Raw genomic sequence first — 13,507 nt, forward strand, 5'->3', positions numbered from 1 at the left:
TCCCCTCTCAGCCTTCTTTTCTCAAGGCTAAACAGACCCAGATCCCTAAGTCTCTCCTCATAGGGGAGATGCTCCAGGCCCTTCACCATCTTTGTGGACCTCCGCTGGATTCTTTCCAAGAGATCCCTGTCTTTTTTGTACTGGGGATCCCAGAACTGGACACAGTATTCCAGATGAGGCCTCACCAGGGCAGAGTAGAGGGGGAGGATCACCTCCCTCGACCTGCTGGCCACGCTCTTTTTAATGCGCCCCAGTATGCCATTGGCCTTTTTGGCTACAAGGGCACACTGCTGGCTCATGGCCAACCTGTCGTCCACCAGGACGCCCAGGTCCCTCTCAGCAGAGCTCCTCTCCAGCAGGTCTTCCCCAAGCCTGTACTGGTGCATGCAATTATTTCTACCTAGGTGCAAGACTCAACACTTGCTTTTGTTAAACCTCATCCAGTTTCTTACTGCCCAGCTCTCCAGCCTGTCCAGGTCTCTCTGAATGGCAGCACAGCTTTCAGGTGTGTCAGCCAATCCTCCCAACTTTGTGTCATCAGCAAACTTGCTGAGGGTGGTCACTATCCCCTCATCAAGGTCGTTGATGAAGATGTTGAACAAGACTGGACCCAGCACAGACCCCTGGGGGACACCGCTAGTCACAGGCCTCCAGCCGGACACCGCACCGCCAACGACAACCCTCTGCACTCTGCCAGTCAGCCAATTCTTGATCCACTTCACCGTCCACTCATCTATCCCATACTTCCTCAGCTTTGTTATAAGGATATCATGGGGGACCGTATCAAAAGCCTTACTGAAATCAAGGTAGACTACATCTACCGCTCTCCCCCCGTCCACCCAGCGAGTGACATCTTCATAAAAGGCCACCAGGTTGGTCGAGCACGACCTCCCCTTGGTGAACCCATGCTGAGTACTCCTGATAACCTCCTTTACTCCCAGTTGCCTGGAGATGGCATCCAGCACAATCTGTTCCATCACCTTCCCTGGGGCAGAGGTGAAGCTGACTGGCCTATAATTACCCGGGTCATCCTTCTTGCCCTTTTTGAAGACCGGGGTGACATTGGCCATCCTCCAGTCTTCAGGCACCTCCCCAGTTCTCCAAGACCTCTGAAAAATTACAGAGAGCGGCTTAGCAATAACCTCCGCCAGCTCTCTCAGCACCTGCGGGTGCACCCCATCAGGTCCCATGGATTTATAGACATTAATGTTTCCTAAGCACTCACGGACCACCTCTTCCCTGACTAAAGGGAAATCTCCCATTCCCCAGATTCTCTCATCAACCACCGGGGGCTGGGATTCCTGGGGGAGAGCCCTTTCACTAAAGACAGAGGCAAAGAAGGCGTTCAGTATTTCTGCCTTCTCAGCATCCCCCGTTACCAGAACATACCCCTCACTTAGTATGGGGCCCACATTCTCCCTAGCCTTCCTTTTGCTGTTAACGTACTTAAAAAACCCTTTTTTATTATCCTTTATCTCCTTAGCTAGATTCATCTCCAGGTGGGCTTTAGCCTTCCTGGTCACATCTCGGCAGTCCCTGACTACATTCTTACATTGTTCCCAAGTGGCCAGACCCTTTTTCCACATATCGTGTACTTTCTTCTTTCTGCGGAGCTTGCACGAGTTCCTTACTCATCCACGCAGGTCTCCTGGCACCTTTTCCCGACTTCTTAGTTACAGGGACGCACTGATCCTGAGCCTGGAAGAGGAGCCGTTTGAATGCTAGCCAGCTCTCACAGGCCCCCTTGCCTTCTAGCACCCTGGCCCACGGGATGGCCCCAAGTAAGTCCCGGAGAAGATCAAAGTTGGCTCTCCTGAAGTCCAGGGTAGCAATCCTACTTTTTGTTTTGCTTCCTCCGCTCAGGATCTCGAACTCCACCATCTCATGGTCGCTACAACCCAAGTTACCCCCGACTTTTACTTCCTTAACGAGTCCTTCCTTGTTGGTGAGAATGAGGTCCAGCAGCAGCCCGCCCCGCGTCGGTACCTCGACCATCTGCATTAGAAAGTTATCTTCAACACACTGCAAGAATTGTCTGGACCGCGCATGCTTGTCCATATTGGTCGTCCAGCAAATATCTGGATAATTGAAATCCCCCAAAAGTACCAACGCCCGGGAGCGTGATGCTACTTCCAGTTGGCTACGGAAGGCCTCATCAACCTCCTTCTCCTGATCAGGAGGCCTGTAGTACACACCCACAACAGTGTCCCCCTTACCAGCCTGACCCTTGATTCTCACCCACAAGCTCTCGACTGCTACATTGCTCTCCTCCAGGTGGAGTTCAATACATTCTAGCTGCTCTCTCACATAAAGCGCAATTCCACCACCCCGCCTTGCTAGCCGATTTTTCCTAAAAAGGACATAGCCCTCCATGACAACATTCTTTTCATTGTAATTTGAATTTTGAATATTTCAAAATGTAAAGCAAGTAGATGCATAATATTCAGTCTCTATGTTTACGCATACATAGATGTAGCTAATGCCAAATGCTTTAATATGTCCTATTTATGGAATCACAGGAATAATGTAGGTTGGAAGGGATCTTAAGGTCATGAAATACCTACCTCCTGCATTACACACATTCAGCTTCTCATTTATATCTCAGAACATTCAAATGAAGGCATGAGTTTACTGGTTTTCTCTTCTCTGCAGTCTTTCAGCATTTGTCTCCCACACATGGTAGGATACAGTTTCTACCCAAAATCCTAAAAAGGAGTGCTGAATCTCAATTTGAAATGTATCCTGTTCTAAACACTTTGTCAAAAATAAATCTAAATTTACATATACATGTAAAAGCCTGATTTAGATATTTTCAAATAATAGGGATTTACTTGAGACTGCTGAGGTGGGTAATCTACTTATGCCAGGTTTTGCAGCTAAGCTTTTCTGTTCCTACCAGCATGTTTATTTTCCAAGCACACTCTTAATAAATATTACATATGCTATTTAAAAATTCAGGTAAGTGGCTTTCCTTGTAGGTAAAATAAAAAATAAAAAATGCAATATTTAATCTTTCGTAGGGTGTTCTTTGTGCACTTGGACCAATAATGGCTCTGTCAACATGTTCTTCACAGCCTGATCCACTAGAGACCGTCATACTCAAATCACACTATACTTGTTTCCATGCATTAAATTACTACAGAAACTTCTAATATGCCATAGTTATTTCACATATTTCCTCCCTGTAGCCCAGCACAAATCATAATGAGGGTGGCCCGCCTGAAAGTACAAAGTCTAGCAATGGATACCAAGGTTGCACTGGTGCTATGTTCAGTGATCATTATCCCTGACATTTAAGCAGCACTGCTTCTCCTCATCAATGAAAGGAGAGATCAATTGCAGCCCTGGCACTGTCAGCTCATCTTATTGTTATGGATGACAACTGCAAATTACTAATCCTTTTTATTTTCCATTGAATCTCCCACACAATTCTGTCTTCCAGTTAGTTTGTTCTTCACCAGTCAAGCAAAGGATAAATCCGAAGACATCCTGAAGCTCAGGATCCCATAAGAGCCATTATGAGGAGAAGAAATGGTCAGAGAATGTTCACAGAGAACGTTTTGGATGTTACAACATGTGTGACAGTAAGTAGTGAAGCAACTCAGACACTGACAACTTCATGAAATAACATCAGCTATTTCAGCATCTGTTTTTAACAAACAGCATAGGCTTCAGTACCTGACCATGAATATGTATGACAAATGGTTAATTCATAGAGTTTAAAAGCACTGTAAATAACAGGGAAATGCTCCAAGTAACTTCAAGCAACTTTGGGAAAATTTTCCTCATGCTGAAAAACTGAAGTAGCTTGCTGCAGAGAAGGTTAAAAGATGAGTTGATCCCTGTTTATAAATTTCTTTTGTGGGGTAAGATCTTGACCACTGGAGGATAAACAGGCTAACAAAATAAAAACCAAGATCAACAGCTGAAAAATGAAGTTTGAAAGCAATCAAACTGAGGATTCAATTCAAATTCAGCTTTACAAAATGAAGGTTATATTCCACTGAAGCTAATTACCAAGGGAGCAATTAATCTGTAGTTTTAAAATCAAGATTAGACATATATTTAAAATATATGCTGTAGTTCACCTGCACGTAACAGATGCTCTCTAACTTAGAGAGAAAAACTGTGCTTTCTGTCTACAGGACCTGGTGAAAAAGATTCAGTGACCAACCTTGTACTGAATAAGTCACTCCTGGTTTTAAAATGTGCATGATTTCAGACACCTAAAAATAACATATCAAGTATCAGAAGAGTAATATGTATATATATGAAAAAGCATAGTTCGCATCTATTTCCTCCACACAGCGTTTCGTTTGTCTTATAGCAATAGAAGAATAGTGTCTGTTCAAAAGGGTTATAACACAGGCTTAGAATCCACAATGGAGAAATAGGTGCAATACCATAGGAACAAAATGCATCAATAAGCTCAGCATATCCTTGTTATTAGGTATTTTCTTTAAGTGTGGCATTATTTAGTTTGGTTTCCTAAGCAGATATATGCATAGTATGACGAAATATTTGAAATGCTGCCCACAACTTTCATATAAAATTCCAAATTTTACATTTTATATTTCTTCTGTATTTCATTATTATAGGGTTCATTGGCTTCATTGTATGAATGATCTCTGAACTATAATGAAAACCATGAATTTTTTAAAATCAGCATAAGTATAAACAAAAAGGAAAGAAAAAAAACATGACAGGCCACTCAAATTTGATTGATCTTTGGAAGACTCACAAAATTAGTGGAAGAAGGATATGCAGTAGCAATGCTTGCATTTTAGTAAGGTATGATCACACCTTTGAAAAACTTAGCAAAAACTGATCCACATACACTTGAAGTAATTGTTTACACATGGAAGAAAAAAAAAACAACAAAAAGAAGAAAAACAATGAATAAAGTAAATAAAGTGATCCTTAGCATGGGGTGAAATGTAGATGAATACTTGAAGCATGTGCACTAAAATTCATTTTATTCAATGCATTCTGCCCTAATCTGAAAGGAGTAAATAGCACAAATGAATGTGCAGATCACAGTCATCTGGAAAGCATATTTTAATCAAGATGGGCTAGATCAATAGCAATATCTGCCTTTTGCCCTGATTTTATGAATGGGTCATCATGTTATTTTGACATCCAAAACAGAATCCAATAAATGTGCTCTGATAGAATACAGTCTCTATAGAAAAGTGATAGAAACTAAACTGAACAAGTATCAGAAAATGTGCGTATTGTGTGATTCTTATTAAATCTCCAAATCATTCCATATTTTCTGGCTTTGAATAAATAAGTCTAATATATATTTTGTTCATCATTTTATAAGTTTTAAATGCTTTATTATCAGAAGTAACCCAATATGCTGTACAACAATGAGCATGTTACTCCTATGTTCTGACTGAGATGAGCTGTTGATTCCTTTGACAGTAGAATTAAAATGACTCTCAGCCTGAGAGTGAAAACTCAGTGGATGAGTTTGCATTCTAAAAAATTCCTTATAGATAAAACAAGCTTTGACTACTTTGATTACTGAGGGAGAAGAAAGTCTCTGGTTCTATTTTCTTGCTTGAGTCAGAAATGTAGAAGTTGAGGCTCTGGTTTTCAAAGAGAAATCTGTATTACTTCACCCCATTTCTAACAGCCAACAAAGACAGAAAATGGTAGCAATGAACAATAGCTTTACCCACAGATGCTTATTAAGGAACAAAGATCAGGATGTTCTTTGCCCTAATAGGAGGACCTGAGAAACAGTTTAGCCTCCACGGGAAGTAATGGGAAAAGCTGAGGCAGGTCTTGAACTATCAAGAATCTTTTTTTTTTTTTTTCCTCCTCAGTTTCTCTTGGCACTTACATTAAACCGCCTTTTGCTCTGAATTAACTCAGTCTTCCTCCAAATATCTTAACTACAGTGCCTGTGTGGCCCCAGAAATTCCATTTTGCCACAGAATTTGAAAGAAAATGCATATAACCAGCCACAATGAACCCAAAACTGAAGAAGAGGAAATTGTCACTACAGATGTCGTATTTCTCCCAGCAAGGACTTCAACACACTGCTGATAAATTCCAGACTTCCTCTTTTTAACTGACAAAGACTGAAGGGTAAGAGTTCCACAAATAAAGGGTAGATAAAATGTTTTACACAGAAATTTTATTACTTCTCTTAGTAAAAAAAAGTAAAAGAAAACACTCTTTCCAGCTCCAAACCAGATAAAAATGGGATTGTTTTGTAGTTTTGTGTTTGTTTGTTTTTTTCTTTCTTTATTAACTAGATTATTAGTACTATTAGACTGCTAAAATGTTAACTGGAATAACAGTAAATTATTATACTACCACATATGATATATGGAATGTTCTTTTTCTCCCCTTAAAAAGATTTTCTTGTGGCAATGCACAGCAGATATGAAAAGGAGTTCATCCACACATAAAAGAGAAAAAAAAACAAATGCATCTAGTAAGTTTCACTTCATATGAAAAGTATATAGTACTGATGAAAGAATGCTTAAAGCATTTTTAATTGAATATAGTTAAGTAAATTTATATACTGAGAATCCCACAAACATAATAAGACATAGAATATTAATTTCCTACTCCAAATTCTTCCAGAAAGATTCTCGCTTATCAGACTTTTCCTGGGTGCTAGTATGCTAGTATTGGAAAGACCTCATCACAAAATAATAAAACAATACCAATTTTTTTTTTAATTACCAAACAAGAAATTATTATTATTATTATTATTATTATTATTATTATTATTATTATTATTATTATTATTATTACTACTCCAATTTGTAGGGGATTTATTCTTTGAGTTCCTTGGAACTGTGAAGTATTACATATGACATTCTCATAAAAAATACAAAGAATTGGGAAATGTACAATATAGATATGTATTTGCAGTTTGATAATATGACCTTATACCATCTCTTTAATGCATCAGTAAAAAAATATTTCATACAAACCTTATTATATTATCTTATTCATAATTAGTAATCCTCTGAAGATTAGGGGGCTTTTTTGCAAAGTAAGACATTTTTTTCTTTGATTAATAATGATTGATAAAACACAGTCTGATACTTTTATTTTCTTTCCAATAAGGTCCAGAGATACAACTTTATGATTTTCTTTACATCATGTTTGCTATTTTGATTCCCACTGACTACCTTATTCCATGAGCTGTTCACCAGGTATAGTATTTCTCAGTATGATTACAGGATACAGATTCTAGCCTTGAAGAAAGACTGTGCTGAGGCTTCTTCAAGACTGAAGCATAAATAGAAATAAGTAATTCAGTCTAACTTATTTTTTTGAAATGCCATCTTTTTCCTAAGCTATAGTTTTGCTTCTTAGTTGCTATTGCCTATGTGCTCCAACAAGTGCTTCAAGACATTCAGTTTTGCTTCAGTGGTCCTTACAAGTCAGTTTTCCCAATCTAACAATTACCAGACTACACTCACTAGTAGCTATAAGGCAGCAGGCTTACTCAGCTATCTGAAGTCAACTGGAACCCATGAAATTTACCATCCTGCAGTGACTTGCATTTTTCATCCAAGGATTTTCAGATTTTACTTCCCATCTTTTATTTATTTTATTTTATTTTATTTTATTTTATTTTATTTTATTTTATTTTATTTTATTTTATTTTATTTTATTTTATTTTATTTTATTTTTTTCCCCTGCTGCACCCTTATATTTAATACTACTTATATTAAAATATAGTGCTAGTAATAAAAGCAAACATTTGCCTAGTGATTTGCATTGTCACGTGATAAGTCACAAGATACTCAATGCTCAAATCTCACCTACCAATGTGTAGTCCTTACTTTTCTATCTTATTTTTTTCTAAATCTTAAGATGTCAGAATGTCAGGGTTTCTCTTATTTTTCTACCCACAGATTTTGCCTGAATAGCAAAAGAGCAATATATGCAGTCTCCTGATCTCCAGCATGTGAGTTCTGGAATTCACCACAATGTGTAAGTCCAATAATGTCCAGGTGGGGAAACACTTGCACTAATGAGACCCACAGACTGGGCATCTCAGAGTCACCTCATGTGTAATGCACAGTGAATGCAAGCATATTTCTGTCTGTGAAATACAAGATAGAATTGCGACAGACCTATTAGGTGTAACTTTGACAGAGCCTTCACTCAATTAATACTATGGTAAATTAAAAAAGAAAAATCACATGCATACAAAAAGACCTGCCATAAAGAGAGAGAAAATAATTGCAGAACCACTCACTAAGGAATAATACATAATCTTTTCACACTACTAATTTGCCTTGCTGCTTCTACTAACAGCCTCAAAACCCTACCTAATTGTACCCCCTCATTCCTCTGCCAGGGCACATTTTCATGTCTGCTTCTATGACTGTCTTTTACTCTCTTCTCACTGACATGATAAGACACTGAAGAATGAAGAAATGCAATCTGCATTTATGTGAGGAGTTTAGATCACTCAAATGAGCCAGCTGGCTGTGGAAACCTTTCCTTCTATGTGTTGGTACATTAGTGAGGAACAAAAAAGTATCTGCTGATCTGGTCAAACATAGTATTTATGCACAATGAGTAAGATTTTGTCTCCCATAGCATTTTAAAAAAGGAAACATTGACTTCTCCTCTAATCTCATTGTGTTATTTTCAAACCTTTCAAAAGTAAGAAAAAAATGGATTACAGTAATCACACTTATCTCATATTCATAGCATAGGAAATGATAAGGTGAATAGAACAGGAAAACTACTTTCCTGCCACTTCTGTCATTTGGGAACTATGTACATGCCCATTGTATATTGCTTTTTCAGTCTTTGTACCTGATCTGTCCATCACACTGTTGTACCCTTCAACAACCAACTTTTGTTTTCTTATTGTCTTACAGAATCTGCAGAACTGTATTTCAACATAATGACAAGTACAAATCATAGGAGATAATGAATATTCACACAAAATTTTCTCAGGTCCAGAGTTTGTGGTATCTTTCTATTTTTGAAGAGAGCTAGATATTTGATTCAAGGTTATCACACATACTTACCCAATTGACTCCACATATTTGGAATGCTATACATTTTCTTTGTGCCAGTTCTTCTGGCTTCTGAAATAAGAATTTGCATATGTTTGAGAAAGGCTAGAATGAAACTCACTTTCTATTAGTATGGCCATGAAAATTTACCTTGATTCTCTGTCCACAGTTATTTCAGGTTGTTCTGTTGTGACTTGCCTATAATTTATTTGTCATCAATATAAGGTTTTAAGAATTGATTTCCAATGTCTTAGCTGAAACTGCATTGTAGAGTCAGACTGTAGCACAAAGGAAGTACTTCTATACCAAAGTAATCCTGGACATACATACTATTGCAATTTTTTTTAAAATGATTTTTCATACTACTAGGAATACTTCTAATTTGGTGACGTTAAAGTATTTTACTAAAGTTCGAAAGCTGAACCTCAGAATTTTGTGTCTGCAAGGACACTTGAATGATAATCGTCTAAAATAGCTCTTTCCCTTGCATACTTTCTGTACTGGGCTTTTTTGTTAAGGTGTTGGCAGAGGCTGGTATGGGGCTGTTGTGTGAGGTGAAGCTGGGACTGCTCTGTGTTGGACACAGTGAGTTCCAGTTGGCTCCACAACAACACTGGGGACACCTCAGTGGAAGCATGTTGAAAATATAGCATAAAATGCTACACACCAGCTGTGAGAGAGAAGAAAAAAATATGAGAGAAACAGCTCTGCAGACATATGGACCTGAAAGGGAGTAGGCTGAGGATGTGCTCCAGGCATTAGAACAGTCCATACAGCTCACAGAGAAGACCACAGTGAGGGATGACCATGGAGGTGGAGGTCAGTTTAGAGCATGTAATGCTGCAGAAGGTGGAGATACCCCGAACAAACTGCAGGCCATGGAGAGTGAATGTAATAGAAAGTTTCCTGGCAGGAGCTATGGCCTATGTAGCACATACGTTGGAGCAGTCTGACCGTAATGAATGGCACCCTGTGGGAAAGACCCACAGTAGAATAGTTTGGGAAGGACTGTGTACTGTGGGAGGAACCCTACTCAGGGGAGAAGCGTAAGAAGAAAGGAGCAGCAAAGACAAACACTTTCAAAGTGTCCACAGCCCCAGCTCCCTATCCTCCTTGTGTTGCTCATGGCTGGGGGAGGTTGAAGAGGTGGTGATGAAGGAGCAAAGTTGAGACTGGAAACATGGAAGTGGAGCTGGAATAAGGTGTTTAAATTTAGTCTTTGTTTGTCACCATCTTCTTTCTTCTTAATAAGCAACTAATTAATTAATTAATTATTATTATTATTATTATTTTCTGTTCTGCTCACCAGTAATTGGTAAATGGTCTTTATCTTGACCCATGAGCTTTCCTATGTTACTTTCTTCCCATGAGAGAGTGTCTGTGTGGGCATCCAGCAGTCAGTCAAGGTTAATGCATGACACATTCAAGAACAATTAAAATTAACTCTGAATTCTCTTCTCTCCTGAGACCATAAATTTGGTTTCTTGTCACAGAATTAATATGTAAGACATATTCATTTTCTGAAAATGTGGCAATATTTAAAGTGGATGTCAGATTTCCTTCTCTGTGTTCCAGCTAAATGCCAAGACAGTAGAGACTGTAGCACTTCCATTGGATTTTGAAGTATTTAGCTACTAGGAAATTTGGGTCTGATTTAGGTATAAGCATTTTTAAATATAAGAATGTAGATTAATAAGCAAGAAATACCAGACATTTCTAATAACACAGCCAGAAGAGCTGGCCTTAATCAGATAAATTGCTCAGGAGCCAGGTTCAACTTTGTTGTCTTTTAATACACTTGTGTAGCTATAACAATAAACTTTTAAACGTACCAGTTTTAAAATTTGTGTTATTAAATTGGTAAGGTAGAAATAATGAAGCAATAATCTCCACCTTACACAGTAGTTATAGCTTCTATATATATTAAAAAAAAAAATGTAGTTAATAAGAATCAGAAGTAACTGGGTTACTTCTATAAAATGGAAGCATATCACATCATTATTGAAAGATAAAAGCAGTGTCAACACTAACTCAGTATTTTTATATTTCACTTATTACACGCTACAGCACTGCATGATTAAACCTAAAATGAGTTTAAAAATTTTTGATTGATTTACAGTAAATCAAATCTTTGATTAACATTTTAGAAGGAGGAAAAACAAATGAACATGCTATGAAACATGCTAATGATGATCATAATGGTAATTGAGAATGTTCTTAGAATAGATAATATCATAATGAAAGCATCAAGACTTTATGTAGATTTTTCCCCCTCCAGGTTTCATAACAGGCAGAACTCTTCACTTATTTCTGAAAAATTATGTTGAATCTTAAATGCCTTCTGACATAAAGCTGAAGGAAAAAAAGGAAATATTCCCTTGCAGATTTTTAATTTACATTAATTATGAAGCTGCTTTGTTCCTTGTTTCTTCCTCTATACATGCTTTCATTTTCCTGCCAGTGAGTATTCACATTTATTCCTAATAAATCTCCTCCATTGGTTGAAAACCGCACAGATCGCACTATGGCTGACCCTTGCCCCATGTCATCATGGAGGCAGCTCTGCTCCACTGAGTGGCCTAGCCTGGCCCTGTGCACACCCTCATCTCTTGGCAACGGCCAAACATAACTGTAAGACTGGCACTGCCTAGGCTTAAGCCAGTGCATAGAACACTGTGCAGTGCAGAATCAAGCTATAGCAAATAATTTTATATATTTTGATGCAGTGGCTAAATACAGTCCCATGAACAACAACAACATTATACAGTCATGATTTCTGTTTTGATAAAGGAATTTGAGAATAGGTTTCGAGATTGCCAAAAATGTCATCATAATCAGAAGGCAACAAGAGGGGTAGTCTGACAAAACAGTGTCTGAGAAAGAAGTGCAAACAAAGCAAAGATGTGTCTGAATTCCTCTATGCAGAACAGTGTTACCCATTGACGTTTGTTTGTGCTGAGCACTTCTGGAGACCAAACAGTGGATGTGAGCACAGTGAGGCAGTGGATGCTGCATTTCAGCAGTGGTGATAGTGGATTACCTCCACTGGTGCAGGTTTTGACAGGAACGGTATTCAAGCTCTTGTTCATCACCAATGAATATGAACTGATGAAACTTTATCTAACGGTGGTGACTGCTGAGAAACTACGTTTTGTAGCTGAGAATCTGCTGTATCAAGAAGTGTTATTGTGCTCATTGTACCTGTTGTACTTCCCATGGAAATAAATAAGAGGCATTACTTTCAGAGTGACCTACATATATGCAGCTTGAGACAATTCCTCTTCACTCAGTGTGGCCCAGGCAAACCAAAAGATTGGACACCCATGCTGTAGCCTCAGTTATTTGCTACTGTCTGCAAATGTGCTCACAACTGAATGACCTAACATTATCAGCCATAGATGGGGAGCTAGTATTCCAAGAATGGGAAAAGTATAAAGGCATGGAGATTTCTATTTCATTTTTCATGAAATTACATAAAACCGTTAAAAAGTCTTTACTTTAGTATGACTCTTGAAAAACCTCACCACATACAGTCTAATGATTTCCTTATAACAACCTGGAAATTCTCTGTGTGCCTTCAGTGATCTGCAAATTAAAGCCTGAGAACTGCATCCTAAATAAAACTGACAAAATGTAGGTAAACCTTTCTTTTTTAGATCACTGGTAGGAATATGAGAATATAAAATGGTGAGTAATGGTTCATTATGAGATGAATAGCATACATAATAATGTAATTCCGATTCAGATTATGCATCTGGGCCCAATCACAATTTGGTCAGAAGACTTGTTCTGCAGTGGAAAGAAAAGTGCATAAGAGAGCTAGGCACTTAACAGCAAGATTTAAAGACTAATTAGCAGCTTCTCTCTGTCATGACTATTAGAAAAGGAGGACAATCTTAACAGCCCTGAAAAACACCTCAGCTACTCGTCTTTCCTGAGTTTCATGGAGCCACTACTCCTGTCTCCAACAGCTGAAACCTGGTTTCACTTTTCCTCTTGAACCTTCACCTGCATACACAAGTATCTTAGGCCATGCAGTCATGAGGGAGACAACTTGTTGGCTTGCTATTTAGCAGAATCAATCAGAGGGAGAGGTGTAGTCCTGCACCCCACCCAGACACATCCCTGGCTCCACTCCTCTGGAGATCTTTAATGAGGATGAAAGGTTGGAGGTTTGTTTTATGTTGGTTTGGGGATCCAAAATAAAATGGCTTCTGCTATGAAGGGTTTGTGGTGTTGATTCTTCTTGATGTAAGTATTAACAAGTTTTCTAACAAAGTGTAATTCAAAGTTAATGATCATTATCTTCAAATTACAGTACTGAAAAGATTGTTGCTCTGTTATTCATCAGCAAGCTTGTTATGTGGGAAAAAAAAAAAATCATATAGGAGGTAGAATAACTTGTCTGAAGTACAGAATGTGAACTCATGCTTAGAAATACCATTATGCATGTGCTTGGGTTAACCAGGATTCTCTTAACTCACTCTATTGAG

Source organism: Excalfactoria chinensis, chromosome 1 (assembly GCF_039878825.1).
Source record: "Excalfactoria chinensis isolate bCotChi1 chromosome 1, bCotChi1.hap2, whole genome shotgun sequence".
NCBI classification, from domain to species: Eukaryota; Metazoa; Chordata; class Aves; order Galliformes; family Phasianidae; genus Excalfactoria; species Excalfactoria chinensis.